The sequence below is a fragment of the Opisthocomus hoazin genome, chromosome 5 (genome assembly GCF_030867145.1).
Source record: "Opisthocomus hoazin isolate bOpiHoa1 chromosome 5, bOpiHoa1.hap1, whole genome shotgun sequence".
NCBI lineage: Eukaryota > Metazoa > Chordata > Aves > Opisthocomiformes > Opisthocomidae > Opisthocomus > Opisthocomus hoazin.
Genome location: NC_134418.1, coordinates 40,785,666 through 40,804,316, shown reverse-complemented (window position 1 = coordinate 40,804,316; position 18,651 = coordinate 40,785,666).

Genomic DNA, 18,651 nt, shown 5'->3' with positions numbered 1-18,651 from the left:
TCCCTAGTGAGCTGGGCAATATCCCCTTCCCCCTTCGAACCTAGTTTAAAGCCCTCTTAATGAGCCCTGCCAGCTCGTGGCCAAGAATTCTTTTTCCCCTTTGAGATAGCTGAGTTCCACCTGTCGCCAGCAGGCCCGGTGCTGTGTACACCTCCCCATGATCAAAGAAGCCAAAATTCGACTTATGGCACCAGTCCCTGAGCCACCTGTTAACCAGGTGAGTTTTCCTGCCCCTTTCAGTGCTGTCCCCTGCCACTGATGGGATGGAGGAAAACACCACCTGCACCCCTGATCCCTCAACCAGTCGCCCCAGTGCCCTGAAGTCCCTTTTGATGGCCTTGGGACTTCTTTCTGCTATCTCGTCCCCGCCAACCTGCATTACCAAGAGGGGGTAGTAATCAGTAGGCCGCACCAGACCAGGGAGTTTCTTAGCAACATCCCTAACCCGGGCCCCAGGGAGGCAGCAGACTTCCCTGTGGGATGGGTCCGGTCGGCAGATCAGGCCCTCTGTTCCCCTCAGAAGGGAATCACCTATGACAATGACCCTCCTTTTTTTCTTAGTTGAGGCAGTTGTAATACCTGGGGCTGTCTGAGTCATCCTAGGCAACCCCCTGGATGGAGCCTCACCTTCACCCACATCCTCTGTGGCCAGTCCCTCACATTCCAGAGCCCCGTATCTGTTGCTTAAGGGCAACTGGGCAGGTGAGGGAGGCCAGGGGGAGATTCGCTTGCCACCCCGAGCAGGGACCTGTTTCCATTCCCCCCCATCTCTTAGGCCCCCTCTTTCTGCTCGGTGGCAAGAGGGTAGGGGGTTCTCTGCTTTCTGTGGAGCTGCCTCCTGCTGCCTCTGCCTCAGGGAGGTCAGGGTGTTGCCCCACCAGTCGATCTCCCTCTCACACTCCCGGATGCTCCTCAGCCTCTCCACTTCCTCCTTCAGCTCTGCCACCAGGCTGAGCAGGTCATTCACCTGCTCACACCGAACACAGCCGTTGTCTCTGCTGTCCGCCGGTACGAGCGCCAGGCTCAGGCACTCCCTGCAGCCAGAGACCTGGACACCGGCATTCTTGCGTGGGGCCTCCGTCTGGGTCCCCACACTGCTTCGAGCAACAGCTTTACCACGGGTGGTAACCATGGCTAGAATATCTCCTGGAAGAGTGATGCCTACTACTTGAGTTGCCAGAAGGGGCGGCTGTACCCTGCCAGTCGCCTTCCCCACTCACCCTGCCTGCGCGAACTGCCACGCAAACTGCTGCGCCGCTCCCGGGCTGCTGCGCCGCCTCTGTTTGCCGGCTCTGTTTGCCGGCTCTGTTCGACCGTGCTCCTGGTCGCTCGTGCTCCCTGGGGGCTGCTCTTATCCGTGAGGGTGTTTGGCTGCTGTCACACTCGACTCCGCCCCCGCTGAGTCAGAGCTGCCTCTCCTTGGCACTTCCCGGTTTCCCGCTTGGGGAGGGGCTGGGGTCTCCTCTCTCTCTCTCTCTCTCTCTCTCTCTCTCTCAATCTCTCTCTCTCTCTCTCTCTCTCTGTCTCTCTCTCTCTCTCTCTCTCTCGGCTCTCTCTGTCTCGGCGCTTTTTGCCGCCTCGCTGCTGCGGTTTTGCCACCGGAGAAAGGGTCCCTCGGCGCGAGCCTCTGCTCCAGAACCCTTCACCTTCAGTAGCTATGCCGAAATGATCATCCTGATCCTTTTTCCAGTGATAATGAACAGCATGGCAGTGAACACATACTGCAAATAAGGCTTCAAAAGCCACAGCCATCTGATCAAAGACAGAAACATTTTGTACCAGCGACTATTTAACTAACACAATAAATGTGTATAACAAAATTTACCAAAATCTAGGAAAATTGTTTTAACACCCGCTGCTCAGCTCTGCCATTATCCCCGCCCCACGCTTGGGTGCCAATTTAAATGTTATGGTTTGGCTGCAGCCGGCAACAAAAGCTCCACGCGGCCGCCCCTCCCCCCGCTGGGGTGCGGAGGAGAATGGAAAGAAATAGGCAGAGACTAGTGGGTCGGGATAAGGGCAGTTTAACAGAACAGCAAACTGAGGGAACAGCAACAACAACGATACAGAAAAGGGGAATACACAAAATAAACCCGCAGAACAGACCAGCAGAACAGAACCGCTCTCCCGGACTGAACCGCTGCTGTGCCCTCCCGAGCCGCGAGTGAGTTCCCGCCGCGCCGCCCCCCTCCCGGAACCCAGCATGACGGCACATGGTATGGAATACTCGCTCTGTTTGGCCAGGTTGGGGTCAGCCTGTCCAGCTGTGTCCCTTCCTGGATTCCCTTCCTGGATTCAATGAAAATTAACCCTGTCCTGGCTGAACACATGACACAAACCTATCAGCTTATGGTTATGTAATGTAAAAAGATCTTAGAGAAATATGATGCAGCTTGCCAATTTCAAGTTTAATGATAATGAAGGTAATTATTCCCTGCTTGCTTCAGCTTTGTTGTATTAAGGTTCAGCATACCTAATAAGAAATGATTCTTTTTAGCTTTAATAAATTGATTTTAGAAATGCAATAGTTGTTCTAAACGTTAGCATTTGGAAAAGCATGTATCTCTGAAATTCTCTTAAGGTACTGAAAACCACAATGAGCAGTGTGTACCTTATTCCCTTGACAATACATTAATCTCTCAGCAGCCTGTATGAAATAGTACTTCAGATAATGTTTTTCAAATGTCTTTCTCTGACATTTTTAAAATAAAGCTCAAAACTAATCTTTTTTGTTGCTGTTAAGATGAAACAAATGCTTTAATTGATTACCTGCTTTGCTACAGAGAAAACAAAATAAAGTCCGAAACTCTAGTCAAAAGCAAACACAAAATATGTAATTGATTGCTGGCCAGCTAGTCTTGTTTTGAAAATCAAATTCTCTTTAAAAGGTCTTCAAAATGGAAACCAAAATTAAAGCATGGCATTGAGTGTATTACACTGTTTGGAGTCAGTAGACTAGACTTGAACACATGCAGTTTTAAGGTTTTTATTGTCACAGTCTCATACTTCACTGTATGCTCATTATACCTGATCCTCTGTGCTTTAATTATGTATTTATAAATTATAATGTGTGAATAAGCCACAGGGAATTAGAAATAAAAATACTACATGCTAGTTCAACTGAAGTCCTCTTCCTGCTTTCATATGACAAGTTCTCCTTTTTTGCTATCCAAGAGCAGGAAAGGAACTGAAAAGAAGGTATTGCTGTTAGATAAGACTTCTCAGGGACCATAAGTGGGCAGGAAAAATAAAAGTCATTCTTCTCAAGAATCTCACCATCCTTTTCTATAATCCACTGCCCCAGCCTCTGCTAGCTACCCTGCACAGGAGAGACTTCTGGCCTGTCATAATAAGGTAGTCTGTACCAGTAACACCACCATTACTTAAGCTATGTCTTCTCACAGGATGGAAAAGACATGTTTAGACTGAGCAACTCCATTTGGGCTAGTCAGCCCAAAGTACATAATCTTATTTTATTATATGCACAAGGCCTTAGAAAGTACCTATACCATCATCTAATTAGTTTTGTTCATTTGCATATCTAGTTTGAATCCCATGGTTATTTTCAGGGATGTTTGTTAATATACTTAGTGACCCTGTATAATTTTATTGATTTTTAGCAAAGGAAATACAGATCCAAGTAGTTTGCTATAGATAAATTAATTGCATAATGTATACATTTGAGAAGTATATTGTTCCTTTATTTATTAGAAGATATAAAATGAGGAACTGCACTTTTGATAAGGTAGTACATATTTTGCTTGCTAGAACTAATTTTGGCTAAGAAGTGCAAAATTAAATTCCAGTACTGTAATCATGCTGAGGTAATGTTTGTTCATGAAATTTGTCATGAGTATAACTGAGTGGTTTGTGTAACCAGTAAGAGTTAGATATGTATCATCCTAGAAAAAGATAATAATCAAAGGTATAAAAGGCATAACTCAGGTGATTTAGCCAGCCTGATCTAGTGGACTATTACAAATAAGATTAAGTGCTTTGATTTGATTCCAAATCATAATGGAAAACACATGAGGGATTTTTTGTATTGTGTTTTTTTTTTAAAGATAACTTTGTCTACCGGTTTCTGCTAAAGTAAACCTAGGATTCCTTGTGAATACGTCAGAATGACAAAAAAGAGAAAAATCAAATGGAAGCAACTAGTGTTATTTGGATCCTATCTTATTTGAATCTTATCTGACATTTAATAAATTACTATTTCTAAAAAATATCTTCCTAGAATTGAGGGATATTCCATAGCTGCACTGTCTCTCAAGAAATTCTCATTTCGCTGTCTGCCCAGATTTCCAGTATGACTGGATCTCTTCTGTACAATTTTTCCAGCTTCAATAATGATCACATGGCTTTGAAGCTTAGTATCAATTATAAATGTCACTAACATGCTATCCACCCCTTATTGCAGGACGTTAAATGTTAAATAAAACAAAATCTGATAGCAGCCCTCACACACATTGGAAGGATCTTTGTCCCTTTTTCAGGTTTTAGCGCTATTTCTGTTTACATCCTTTTAGCCAGTTTTCAATCTACATGATAGTGTTCCTAATTAAGACAATTTGCATTAATTATCAGTCATTGCAAAGTTTCAGTACTGTACCATTATAAAGAAATCTTCCTCAGAAAGAGCAGACTGCACGAAATAAATGTGCAGATGCAACGTTTGTATTTGAAGTTGGTAATACTTCACATTGTCATGCTGATAGCCACCCCAAGATTTCAAAACTGTCTGCAGTATATTGTGTGCTTTTGGCTTTCGAAGACTCTGAAAGCTGTATTCCTCTCACCTTCTTGATAGTTTTAGTTGCATTAATTTTTAATTCACGAACTATATTATATGACTTTACATGAATTGCTTCTTCATATATGATTTCACATAGATGAAATGAGGTTTTCCTGAGCCTTCAGTTATTCATGGAGTACACTTTCTGTTCTCACATAATTTTTAGCATTATGGAAAAAAGTAGTTATTCCTGAATAGGAAACAGTACAGAAATTTGAAAGAAAATACTGAGTATTTAGCTTGCAACATCTGTATTTTCAAAGCCCTGTTGCAGGTGTAAAAGGCAAGTGAGTAAGTATTCCGGTATCTCTTAAATGATGATTAAACTGAGCTGTAAAGAGGTTAAGAGTTTATGGCCATTCAGTGAATTCTTGACAAAGCCAGGATTATCTCTCTAAATGATCTGGCTTTTAGTCCAGTCTTTTTCCACTGCTGAAAAGAGAATCAGATTAATATTAACAGATTAATTAACAACCTCTTAAGTCATCTCTTATTTTCTTTCACGCAGTGTAAAATCAAGATCACTTGATATGATCTACATCATCAGTCGGCATACCGCAGTTATTAGCAATTACTACATTGTCTTCTCTGCAGATCTCAGATATGGATTGGGATGGCACTTGTTGGGCAGGAGTCAAAATAACATGATTTTTTTTCTTTTTGAGGATATGGCTGCTAAGGATTCCACTGTGATAATGAATATATTTCACAAGAACTGAGAGAACTTTCTAAACAGCTGAAGAACGTTGAGGTTTGAAAGCCACAGCTGCCGTTTTCCTGAAGTGGAAAGTTGAATAGGAATGCTAATACATCTCAGTAAAATATTTAGCTACTTGGAGGAGACTGAAGATGCCTTTTGGATTTTAATTCTGTCTGAAGCTAGAAGACATGAATTTATGTCTGCGTTGACACCTGTAAGTGTACAACTACATTGGGGTCTTAACATCTATATCATTTCTGTAATATTTGGGATATTTCATAGACTCATAAAATGGTTTGGGTTGGAAGGGACCTTATAGATCATGTAGTTCCAAACCCCCATGCTGTGGACAGGGACACCTTCCACTAGACCAGGTTGGTCAAAGCCCCATCCAACCTGGCCTTGAACACTTCCAGAGAAGGAGACTCCACAACTTCTCTGGACAACCCGTTCCAGTGCCTCATCACCCTCATAATAAAAAGTTTCTTATATCTAACATAAATCTACTCTCTTTCAATTTACCCCTTGTCCTATCCCTCCATACCCTTGTAAAAAGTCCCTCTCCATCCTTCCTGTTGGCCCCCTTAAGGTGCTGAAAGGCTGCTATAAGGTCTCCTCGGAGCTGTCTCTTCTCCAGACTGAACAACCCTAACTCTCTCAGCCTGTCTTCATAGGAGAGGTGTTCCAGCCCTCTGATCATCTTCGTGGCCCTCCTCTGGACTCACTCCAGCAAGTCCATGCCCTTTTATGTTGGGGGCTCCAGAGCTGGATGCAGGATTCCAGGTGGGGTCTTACCGGAGCAAAGGGACAGCATCACCTCCCTTGACCTGCTGGCCACGTTGCTGTTGATGCAGTCAAGGATACGGTTGGCCTTCTGGGCTGCAAGCGCACATTGATAGGTCAAGTTGAGCTTCTTGTCAACCAGCACTGCCAAGTCCTTCTCCTCAGGGCTGCGCTCAGTCCATTCTCCACCCAGCCTGTATTTATGCTTGGAGTTGTCCCGACCCATGTGCAGGACCTTGCACTTGGCCTTGTTGAACTTGATGAGTTTCACACAGGCCCACCTCTCAAGCCTGTCAAGGTCCTGGATGGCATCCCTTCCCTCCAGTGTGTCGACCACACCACACAGCTTGCTGTCGTCGGCAAACTTCCTGAGGGTGCACCCAATCCCACTGTCCATGTCACCGACAAAGACGATAAACAGCACCCAGGACTCTTTCCCAGCTTCTAAAACCCGAACAGATGTGGATGTTCGAATAGAGTATTCTCTGACGGTGTATGCCGTCAGTTCATTTAGGGAATCCTCCGACCTCAGCAGTATCTGCTGATATAAGTACTAATCTTAGGGTGCAGAAGTGTTAGGTGACACATGGTGTGAACAGAAGTTAATTCAAGTGTGAAAATTACATTTTAGGTGGTGGCTGGAGTTTGATTTGTGCCTGACTAGAGTGAATTCATGCTATTTCACATCTGCATTCTCCTTCTGCCAGATCCAACAGGTTTGTGACTTTTATTCTGTAACGTTTGTAGCAACCCTTCTGGTTTACTGCTGAGGGTATTATTTACTGTACAAGAATCTGGTTTACTTTAGTGCAGAGAATTTGTAAAGGGTGAATCATAGTAATTAATGTAATTAATTTTTCTCATGGTACTGTAATTCTTAGTCTATGTTTTTGTGTGAGTTTTAAGGTGACATAATCAGGTTCTTTAGGTGAAAGAAACAGTCCTTTTCTGAGTTGCTGGGGGGGAGCAGGGAGGTGAGCAGGGCGGGAAATGGGAAGGGAAGGGAAGGGAAGGGAAGGGAAGGGAAGGGAAGGGAAGGGAAGGGAAGGGAAGGGAAGGGAAGGGAAGGGAAGGGAAGGGAAGGGAAGGGAAGGGAAGGGAAGGGAAGGGAAGGGAAGGGAAGGGAAGGGAAGGGAAGGGAAGGGAAGGGAAGGGAAGGGAAGGGAAGGGAAGGGAAGGGAAGGGAAGGGAAGGGAAGGGAAGGGAAGGGAAGGGAAGGGAAGGGAAGGGAAGGGAAGGGAAGGGAAGGGAAGGGAAGGGAAAAAAGCTGGTTTAAGTATATTTTATACCTCAAAAGGGAGTACAGGAGTATGGACTTCTTATGTAATGTGCAGCACCACTGTCTTAGTTCTTGGCACAACTGTTCATACAGTCGTCTGCTGCCTTGCTTGGAGAACAGATGTGGCACAGCGTTCTGATTTCTAAGCTGTGTGATCTACTCAGTTTGTCTGGAGCTAGCAGTGGTGTGCTAGGAATCAGCATTAGGCTTGATCTTTAATTAATATATGCTGTACAGTTCTGAAGTCAAAAAACAATATGATGTTGGCATTTGAAGGTACTAGAAATGTAGAAAGTATTGTAAATACCAGACACATTTGAGAAATAGCTTTGAGACTCATTTATTAAATACCTGCCGCTTCTTTAAGCCTCACCTGAACCTTAAACAACGAGTAGCAGAACTGTGGTTTTCGTTTATTCTCCTACAAAATAATAATTTGTTACCTTGAAAAAATATGATAGGACATTTAAAATAAATTGGTTTGTCCTTCAAGTTACTGGAAAAATAGCAGCCACCAGAAGTGGGCTGATCACTCTTTCCTTGTCCCTGTTTTGATCATATTTTTGTGATGAGGCAGAAAAATCTACAATGCTTTAGAAAAGAGGATTGATGCTAATGATGAGTTCATGAAAACTCCCCTGTAAGATCCAGTCATCATTAACACTGTTAAGGAGCACTCCGAGTCACAAGCAACAGCTTTGTCAATGTCCGATGATTTTTATGAGGTAACAAAAACTGGTGATGAACTGTAATTGTTCCCTCCTCAGAAAGAGCCTTGTTGAAAAATACCTTGTTTATAGAAAACTGTGGGATGTGAGCGGACTTGAATTCTACTTTCAAATTGCACTTCAGGAATATAACTGAATGTGAGGTGGTTCGGAAAGAATAATTAAGAAATATTTCACACATAATTGTCATAAAATATAATCACGTGACTGAGAAGCTCTTTGTGCTACACTTCTCCCTTTGCTTATCTTCTCACTGCATCAGTACTCTCTACTCAGTGTCCCTGAAATGTCTGCCAGCTTCAAGGCTCTCTTCATGTTGTCTAGGGCCCATTGCTTCTCAGGTCACATCTGAAAATCTTGCGTAACTCTTTAATTTCTCTCTTCCTATTCAAGTAATTATTAATATATCCAGAGAACGATATTAAAAAAAATATTAAGGTCACAAAGTCACGCACTCAAATTAGAAAACATTAAAATGAAAGTTGGCTGTGCAACCTTCATTTAACTCACTTGGGCATATGCATTATAATGGTCTTAAATTACATCATCACGGGGTATTTTTTTTGCATGGGATCCCTGACTTGTTCAGTCAGGGATGGGGATTCCATAATTAAGAGTATTCAGTATTTTGTTCACTTGTCCTTGTTCAGTGTGTGGACATGCCTTATTGACTTCAAACTATTCAGTCTGCACTCTTTAAGCAGAAATTTTATTGATTTTTCTATGCTATTTTTTAAATGGAATTCATTAATATAATGTCAGGCGTTACTTTATATTCACAAAATCCTCATAAGGGTAAGGGATTTTATTATCTCCATTTTACAGATGGATAATAGCTATGCAGAGAAATTAAGCTTAAATATATTCACTAGTTTTGGGTGCCCAGTTTTGGGTGACTGTAACCTCCTATTCTTCAGTGTGCTTGGCACTGTTTAATTCTGTGCATGCTCAGGATGTGGGCTCTACTGAATTCTCTATTTCTTCTAAATACTCAGGAATTTGGCTCAAGATCTGTAGTGGAAGAACCTACAAAACAAACATTGAAGAACTAGCAAAGGAAAGCCTTTTAAAGATCATTATAAAGTTTGGAGTTAAACCTTTTCACAGGGCCACTAAGGAAAGGGCTAGCATCTAATCCAGATCTGCAGAGTAGACACAGCTGCCTTACTTTTACGTCTGAAGCTCCTTCTTCTACTCCCTATATATTCAAGAAAAGGTAAACAGATGTTATAAAGAGCATATATGACGATGCAATGTTAGTGCATTGTCTGTAAAGGTCTTCTGAATAAGAGTGATGTACTGAAGTGAAGAAGGGAACATCAATTGACAACAGCAAGTAGTTTAATAACACATATGTACAATGAGATTAAATTTCAGTTGTGAACATTATCTCATTTTTTTCTGTGGCTATAATTTTGATTTTATATAGATCTTTGAGTACGCTTGTATGTATGGTTGGGGCAGAAGAATTTATTATATTTATTGATTATATTAATATAAAATAACACTGTAATATATACTTTTTGGACATGTATTCAAACAAGGAACAGAAAAGTATTCCATTGTATCTCATAACCAGCTTGTCAACAGCACTGGATTCTTTACAACCCCAACACAGGCCTCTGGCCTTTGAGTTAACAGAGCAGATATAGTGCCAGGGGCTTTCATCCTCCGAGTGTATCAATTCTTTGGCAGTCTTGAACTATACATGTTGCTGGAAGGATTCACAGATCTTCGCTGCTGATGGAGGACATCAAGTACCAGGTTTCACTGGGGGATCTGGAGGGATACTCACTGTAATCAGAGGTTACAGGTGCTACATACTGACTTTGTCGTTCCCCTTGCTTCTCCTTATTCTGAATATCAGCTTTCTTCCCCTACAGCCGATCTCAGTTCTCACTCACCAGTTCCCTGCTCAATTCCTTTCTCATTCACAGGATTTCTTCCCATAGATCCCATTTATTTCCTTCATGATGCTTGGATGCCAGAGGATAGTGGCAGTGCAAGCACACGACAGGCCTTTTATTCCCTTGCTATGTGTGGGGTGTGGAAATGTTTATTTCACTGAAATTATCTGATTGAGGACTTTGTCAAATGGGATAATAAGGAAGAACTGGTAAGCCATAGACAGAATGACAGAAGCCTGACAGGCAAACGTAGCAGAGACAAAACCAAGAAGCCAGTCTTGTCAGTCACACTAATTGATGGGCTATCAAGAAACAAGGACAGTGCAGGCAAGAAAGATATAAAGCTGCGGGTTCAGAATGTTGCCGGGGGTAGCTCAGCAGGACCAGGCAACCTGATGAGAGAAAGTGCAGGGGAAGGGAATGGGGGAGGAACAAAGGAGAAACAGATGGGGATGAAAGGTCATGTGTAAAATGGGGCCAGTCACTATGCTTGTCTGACTAAGCCCTCTGCCTGATTACCACAGTCTGTCCTATCTTCTCGTTAAATCCTTTCTTAACTATCTCTCTGCATAATCTCACTCTCTACCCTGTGTGTGAGTGCTGGAAGGACTAAATGCCGGTTACTGGGGGGTACCAGTGTGAGTGGATATGAGCCAGCTACTGGATACACGCTCAGCTTCGCTACTGCTTGAACCTGCATATAGGAATGTAGCAGCAACTGCCATGTCCCTCAGCCTGGGCAGGGACACCGGGTCCCTGCGTGCACTGGGCTGGGCTCCAGCAGCTGGGCAAGGACGGATTCCTGCACCAGAGCTGCTAGAAGAGGCATCTGCTCTTAACATCCGTTAACAGAAAGGTTTTCATTTGGCATAAGTACTTTCCAAAGAGTAAATTGGACAGGATATAATTTTCAAGCATTATAAAATAATCCAACTCATGCTTGCTGCAAGTATAATGAAAAGTTTATCTTTCATATGCAGGGCTAATGATCCCATTTTTTAATAGAAAAGCTTTTTGTACTATTTATTTTCTAGGTTACAATACCTATACATGTTAATCTTTAAAAGGATTGCATGATTATGAACAAGGTGATGAGAAATTTCAAGACAAAATGAGTATGTGTTATTCTGCATCTTATTCAAATAAGGTTTGGTTCAAATTCCTATTTAAGATCATAATATAACTGAGAAAATTTGCATGACACTTATCCAGGCATGGATGGAATTAAAATTTATAAATACCAGTTGTTTCAAGGTTGCACAAGGTTATGCATAATGTTCTTTACTGTATGTAGCTACAGCGGAAAAAGATAGCAGAATCACTTCCTCATGACTGTTGAAAACAATGGGCAAACTCTACTTCCTACATGCTTTCATATGTAGAGTTTTCCCTGTTGTAACACTTGCTCAAAATATTATGGTTTAACGTCAAGTTTATTTCTTTTTTTCAATAAACAGTGAAAATGATCTCTACAGTAACTGGTAGCTCAAGCACTAAGGTTATTTGAGAAAATTGAATTGTGCTGAGGGGCAACTGTGGTTATGAAGTGTGTAGTGCCTGTAAACAAACAGAAAAAGATGCGTATTCGATCAGCAAAAGCTACTTCCAGAGAGCAGAGAATGTCAGTAAGTAGGCGTGTGAGATGGCTGTAGGAAATAGTGCAGAGGAGGAAAGCCAGATGTAATGCTGTGACACTGCACAGAAGACCAATGTGTAACATTAAAATAAGCAGTTTTCCCGCTACAGCTGGCCATGCATAGCATAGCGTACAGTTGGAATATATAATGCAGTAGCATCTGCTTCTCTTTAAGGCTTTCATTTTCTTTTTCAGACAGTTATAATCTCAGATCTTTTATTTGCTAACTCAGATGTGCTTGACAGAATAAAAAAGGCTGCAGTGTTGTCACGATCTCTTAAGTACATTCCTTTGGCAATGAAAAAGACCCCAGAAATTATGCACAGTACACTGCAGTGAAAATATGAAAAGCACTTGCTTTTCTGCCTGCTGCACCCCAGTCATCATCTTTTCTTGACGCAAGATGGAGAATGGGGGACAAGAAGTAGTCAGAAAGGTAAAAAGAAAGGCATTTCTTTTACTGTTGGAGCAAGTCACAGAAAAATGGACATTTTTCAGAGCTGGAGTTTGTTGTTTTGGTTTTATTTTTTCAATTTATACTCACTTTAGGCCATTTAAATCTCTTAAGGAGATGCAAACCAAAATTGGTTTGTACAGATTTTGTTTTGTCACAGAAACCTTGGGGTTTTTGAACATTGTTTTTCCTGGCCAATATTTAAAGGAATTTTTAAATATACTTGTATGTAGGCACACTCTTCCGCTATATATGCATATATTTGTTATACTGGAAAAAGATGTTGTGATTTTTAATGTATTGAGAGATAGTAGGGAAATTAAAAATTAAGCATGCACTTTAATACAGTTTTCATGCCTGCAGGTTTGACCTCAATGAATAAACGGTGAAGTTGGTTTAGTTTTCTGTTATTTCCAACAGTCCTTCCAGGCTATGGCAGCTTAGTCTTATTAATAATGTTGCTTTGCCTTTGGATAAAAGCCTGCTGTGTATACTGATTCCACAAATGAATGTACAAGTATTAAAAGGGGAAAAGGGACTTATACCTGAATATTGGATTGATCTAATTACATTATAGAATCAAATAAAAGCACTTCTCGGGAAAACAGACTGCTAAATTTTATGCATAATTGTATATCCATTTTGCGAAAGTAAACCAATTATGTCACTGACATATCCACGTAGAATGTGATTGAAGGTCCCAGCCTTTTGGTAAATATCAACTCCCTATTGAAAGGTACAGGCTTTTTACTTCATAATGCCAGGTTGGTTGTACACACCTTTGATTTCTTCCTCTGCATTCTCCCTCTTCAGGTCCCTTGCATTCAGTCTTTCCAACACCACCTTTTTCAGGGAATCCCTGCAGCCTTTCCCACTCATCTCCTTTGCTGACAATTTCCTCATTCTCTCCAGGATACCAGATACGTCCTTCCTCCTTGCTTCATGTATAGTTGTCCCATCTCCACCCAATTTTTCAGTGGTTTTGTCTTTTTTTCTGCAACTTTTTGAAGTATGCATATCATTCTGCAAATCCCATAAGGCTTCAGTTTAGCTGTAGTCTTGACCGATTCTTTTCTCGTGATTACTTATTTATTCTTTCTCCTTGCTTATTCCACCCAGTGGAGGAACGAGCCTAAACAGCACTGCAGTGTGATGTCTGAATGTGCAAACCATGGCTTCTGTGTTGCTGTGCTGCAGGATACGGTGATGAACTCTAAGGTCAAAAGCTCAGTGAAGCAAGTGTAGGTGAAAGAAGATACACATTCCTTCCTGCGAAGAAAAGTCTGGGGCTTTCTTGTGAAGTAGTTAGAGAAAAGTAGCACACAAGATCAAAAAGGAAGTAGCCCAAAGTAATTTTATCTCTCTTATGTTGCTAGTCACTGTTTTTCAAAGAGGGTAATACTTGCTGTCAATAACACAACAGTAACTTTTAATGTCTACATCAGCTGTGTGATCTTTGGTTCTTTCGCCAGAACAGTATTCCATTACATTTTTACTGTCTTAAACAATATGTTTACTTCCATCCTCCAGCTGTCCTTTCTCATTTTGTCAGGTAGGATAGGAAAACCAAAATCTCACTGAAAAAAAAAAAAAGCAAACAGGAAAAGAAGTTATTAACTCAGGCTAAGATAGGTTATTTCGTCACGTTTCCTGCAGAGACGTGTTACAAACAAAAGAAGACTCAATCCTGAGCTGCAAAAGTATTGTTCTACCTTCTACAATGTCTACAGATTTGCTTCTTATTCCCTTTCAGAAATACATTTGGATTTTTTTGCTGAACAAGTACTATTAAAGCCAAAATTAGACTTGAAAAATATTAGACTGTAGGCCATGTGGAAGAAAACTGATTGAAATCAGCTCAGAGGAGGAGAGGTTTCAAGTTGATAGCCCGTGTTCATTCCAGTAAGTTGATGTGGTTCAGCAGATGACTAGAGCTGTATCAAAGATAAGAGTAAGTAGTCAGAAATATGAGGGAACCCAGAAAAAATAGTGACTGAAGCGAAACTGTGGAACATAAAAGGGGGAGTGGGGTGGTGGGTATTGAAGAGGTGGTGGAGAAAGTGGTATTTGAGAGTCTGAATGATTAATAATAAAGACACTTGAAAACAACCTTAGGAAATAGATGATATGATTCTAAGAGTTTTCTAAGAGTTCAGTGGTATATTAAATTTAACACTTGAACATTAGGGAAAAGGCTAAGGCCTCAAGAATCGGGAGAAAGATATAGTGGGTGATTTCACAACCTCTTTATCAAGGGCTGAATAGGAAGGATTGTCTTTGCTACAGTAAGTTTATTCCTAAGTCCTGACTCCTAAAAACTTTATATGGAAATCAAAATAAAAAGAACTCTGGAACAACTGTCACCATCCTGAAGAAGAATTAATGGACAAACAAGTACATGTAATTTTGTCACCATTTAGTAAAAGAAACGTTTCTGTTATCAGCTAGGAGAAAGGTTTTCTCTGTGCCATGTTGAACTGGTCTCATTTACAAGCAGAGAAAACTTCAGTCTTCTGAAGAAGCTCAATTGAAAATGCAATAGTAGACTTTAGGTTTACCTATTTTTTCCAGAAAATTTTACGTATGCATACTGCATGTGAAAAAAATAAAATAAAATACATCAGAAAATATTTTTTTTTTTTAACTGCAATAAAGGCACTAGTTTAGACTACAGTAAGGTAATTTAGTACCTAGTTTAGTCATGGAACTAGTTTAAACTGCTGTTTACTACATAACTCTGTAATACACTGTTCACCTCACTTCCCTTTGGTCAGCATAAGACATGTATGATATTTAAAAACTATTTTTCTAACTTACAGCTACAATTATTTTCTGTAATTAAGTCAGTGTGTTTTTTATTACCATTAAATCAACAAAACTGAGAAATATATCTAGGACTGAAGCCTCTGAAAAAGTGCTAGTATTAGGGACCATAATTCATGAATGAATTATGAAAAATTTTCCATTGTGGTAATCATTCTGAACTTAATCACTGTCTATGCCTGAAATATGGTATTGACATTACGTTCATATCATATTAATGTAAGTACTCCATTTCATCACATACTAGGAAGTTGCCATAAAATTATTTCAAGTATCTTAGAGCCTTGAGTTTTTCTGGTTTAGTTGGTGGATCTGGTCAGGTGTTTTCCTACTATTTTTCCTGTAACCCTTCACTCCCTGAGACATTTTTCACCTGAAGAACCCCAGCTGAAAGTCAGGAGAGACTTGGGCCTGGCTTGCACCCAGGAAGACCTTCTTCGAAAACAGATAATCATTGTCATTGGTTGTTGCCCCCTACTACCTTTTCTGAAGAAACTGCAGAATCATCAGGATCAGACTCTTACTTGATAATGTCAGGTGCAGTGCTCTTCTGGTTTCAATCTAATTAACCAGTCATTGACTTTCAGAGAACAGTAGGAATCTCATGATGACCAGAAATTGGGAAGGACTGTGGCTCTGAATCTAGAACATAAATGAGAATATGAGGGTATTTTCTTACTCTGGATAAAGTCGCTTAAAGTTGTACGCATAAAAGGAGTTACTTATTTTGCTTTACAGTACTAGAGGATCTGACTTAACAGTACATGAGGATATGGAAAAGTAAATTTCTAGTCCTTCCTGCAACCCCTCCACTCTGCCCATCTAAATAAGGTAGTGAATGAACTACAAATATCTGTACCTATATGTAGCCGGCTATAGGGTTTTTGTATCATGCAATCGATCTGCAAAAAATGATGGACTTCCGTTTGGTAAACTCCTTGAAGGTCCAGACTCATTTCTCTAGGTGTCACCTTTAACTCTGTCATTGCTCTTGTAACTGTGCCCTTCAGTTGCACCAGAAAATAATGAGGCAATATTATAGGTGAGTGATACAAGAAATGCAAAGCGATATGAATTCAGGAAATTCCCTTTGCATTGGCAATGATCTAAGGATGCAGACAGGAAGAAAGACTGATCACCAAATATGAGAAATGGTTGAGTGATTCCTTCAAATGAGATAGAATATGTCTTTCACTGTGTAAAGTCTCCTTTCCTGGAGGCTGGCAAAGGATGATAAAGGAAATTTCCACCAAAGACTTTGTCATATTTGATTGTAAAAATGGAGGGAGACTTGCATTATTACTTCACTATCCCTGAAAATTGGTTCTTTCACTAGCCTGTGTAAAGTCATTTTGGTGGAAGACGAGGTTGCTGCTTCAGTGCTCAAGCTGTGGTCTATAACAAGAGAAAGAGATGTACAATGAAGTTATACAGATGAAAAACAGTGCTTGACATTCATTATTTTCCTATTTATAGCTGAAGCATATCCTAGTACGTAGCAAATTATTTCCTTCTGAGATGTAATTTATAATATTGTCAGTGATTCTAACTTTAACCTGTGCTTATCGTTATTTCTCGTCTTCATTTATGTTGTTGCTCTTACTATTTTCCTTCTCATTTGCTCTGTCTTTTGATAAATGAGGTGACAGGCTCTTAGGGACAGTAGCAATATTTTGCTGAATGCTCTCTGCTATGAAATAAGCCATGCTTTGGACTCTACCAAATATTTGATAACAGTCTAAAGAGAAAACAAGTAGATTCAGAATTAATTATGGCCCCTGAAAGAGCTGAAAGGGGGCTCATCCTGCATTTATGGCAGATGTTTCACTGTCTTAATGTTTTGTGTTTAAGGAATGATGTATTGGGGAAATTGTTTTGGTCAAAATAAAAGCAAAAGGAATTTTGTGTGTTCCACTGTCTTTGTAACTAGACATCCACAGGCATAGAATCTTGAAATTTCAATCAAGTTATCTATTCCTTAGTCCCGTGTCTCTACCATCAGTAGTATCAGTATCTGATTTTATACTCCTTAAACATGTGAGAAAGGCCCTCCTGGTTTAGACCTAATATGTTTGCCAAATAAGTTGTCTGTCCCCCTGCTTTTTTTTTTCTTCACTGAAAACACCAGATTGTATTTAGTCAGCTGAGTCTCTTATGCAAATGAACAGCAGGCATGCTGACACCTTACCACAGGTCACTAGGGATCTAGTTTCTTGCATGTATTTGAATATTGTGTTGACTGATCAAAATACTGATGTCGTCAAAAGTAGAATATGGATGTACACATTCTGCAGCTCTTACTTATCATGGGATGTTTCACTTGAAATGAGAAGCAGAGCAGAGTTAGTCATGTGAGAATCTCTCCTGCTTCCTCTCTGTGCTCCACTGCTTCTTGTCTCCATCTGTGAAAGCTATACATAGCCTTTGAACACTCAGAGCAAAGTGTTCAAATAATAAAAGATAAACTCATAAATGAATATATGGAAACAACCATCAAGTATGAAATCTTATTTTCATAAATCATAGGTTTAAATTGGATATACTAGATTTTTTTTTAATTTTAACTTATAGACAAATACTGTAATCATTTTTATTCATGAAAATTCTTTTTCTTTTAAATGGAAACATCATTAAAGTATTAGAATTAAGCATTTACTAGGTTGCTGTAAAGCACAGTATAAAAAGAATCTACAGTGATTAAAAATGCAAATGGCACTTAGAGCTCATCTTTATTTCTTTGTCTGTAACCTCAAACTTCTGTTTGGCAGTTCAACATGCTGGAGACCTGAGTAGGTCAGGAATTGTCTAGGCCAGAGGTTATAGTAAAAATAGGTAGCATGAAAAGTTAGGAAATATTTTTGGCAGGAGGTGTGAAGGCTATTTGTAGGAGAAGGGGAAGATAGTTCAACCGAAAAAAAGGACTGTATTTTTCCAATAGTTTAAAATAACGTGGTTTGTTTGCATGTTATGTTGTTATTCAAATTTAAGTCAGGGCCTGAAAGAAGGGTGCTTTGAGATAAAGAGCTGAGTTTCACTTTGAAAATATTGAAACAGAATAGTCAAAAATCTGTTTGAAAATGTAAAACAGATACTTGACATTTCATATTTTTTCACATCCTTTTTTAAGCTAAAACTGTCTTAACAGAAGTAAAGTTCATGTCTGTGATATAACATACACCAGTTTTTATAAACACAGTTTAAGGTCATCCAGGAGTTTCTGTACTTTAGTTTTAGATACAATGAAATTAAATTTTTTTTCTGTACTTAATGAGTTGGATAAAATTCAAACCCAGTTATGGAGCTTCTGAAACTAGTAGGCCTGGACATACTTGCTTCCACACAGAGAGACATAATGGAAAGCAAAGAATTTTCATGTTGTGAATGAGATTCAACCTGTTTAATCAAAATATATTTAATTGACATTGCCAACATAATTTTCAAATAGTGACAGTTCAGTTTCATATTATTGACTGTTACTGGTCATCATCACACATTAGTGTTTTCTGACAAATAATGTTGGATATTCTTTTTTTACATATACTTTAG